This window comes from Nanorana parkeri, unplaced genomic scaffold (genome assembly GCF_000935625.1).
Source record: "Nanorana parkeri isolate BGI_ZX_2015 unplaced genomic scaffold, ASM93562v1 scaffold81, whole genome shotgun sequence".
Classification (NCBI taxonomy): domain Eukaryota; kingdom Metazoa; phylum Chordata; class Amphibia; order Anura; family Dicroglossidae; genus Nanorana; species Nanorana parkeri.
In genome coordinates, this window is record NW_017306349.1 from 1759773 (window position 1) to 1760967 (window position 1195).

A 1195-nucleotide genomic window follows, 5' to 3' on the forward strand; every position below is an offset into this window, starting at 1 on the left:
ATCTATCTATCTATCTATCTATCTATCTATCTATCTATCATCTATCTATCTATCTATCTATCTATCTATCTATCTATCTATCTATCATCTATCTATCTATCTATCATCTATCTATCTATCATCTATCTATCTATCTATCATCTATCTATCTATCTATCTATCTATCTATCTATCTATCTATCTATCTATCTATCATCTATCTATCTATCTATCTATCTATCTATCTATCTATCTATCTATCTATCTATCTATCTGTCTATCTCTCTATCCAACCTGTCTAACACCATCGTTCTGTTTGGCCTTCCATGCAGAGGCAAAGGCAGCACAAGGAGCTAATGAGTTATACTGCCATGCCTCTGTGCTATCAAAGAACATGATGTTAGGGGGAGAGAGCAGAGTGACAGAGAAACAAGCTCATCATGTGTTGCTTCTTCTTTCACTGCCCAATCATGGGCTGGGGGAGGGACAAGACCTGTAAGTGTCACCTACAGCCAATCCCAAAAAGTACCCCCATATACTGCAAGCGGTAAGTGCTCATTTATGTCTGGAGTAAAGCCTGATTTCCTGACCTGACCCTTGGCCCTTTGGGCTGCTAGTTCGGTCAGCTTGAAGGGCCTTTAAGAAAAAAAAATTTGGTCTATGGCAGTGGTAGTCAGACTTTGGCCCTCCATGGCTGTAGAAGTCTCACATTCAAGGCCCTTGATGGTCTTTTTTTGGGGGGGGGGGGGTTTATGGCAGGGGTAGGCAGACTTTGGCCCTGCATGGCTCCAGGAGTCATACCTGTGGCCCCCAGAATCTTGCAAGGCCTTATGGGATTGACGGTTTCTCCGCAGCTGGAAGGCCGATGTTGGGTTACGGTATGTTGGTCTACCCTATACAGTCACCCTCTGCGGAGAACACGGCGCGGTAACGTGATAGCCTTTGTATAGTCCAACACCAGAGTTCCTTGGAGTTCACACATCAGCCGCTTGTTCTTTTACAGGAATTACACTTTTTTTCCTTTTTTTTATTCACTTCGGCATAAAATACTAAAATTCCAAGAAGGTGAAAATGATGTGTGAAATTTTTTAGGAAGGAACAGATACGTGCACACTCCCAAATCCTAAAAGCGAGCGGGGAGGAATCATTTCCTTTCCTAACCAAAAACCCTTTTCCATGTGCACTGCGAGCGAGCTCGATGTGGTTTACCCCCCCC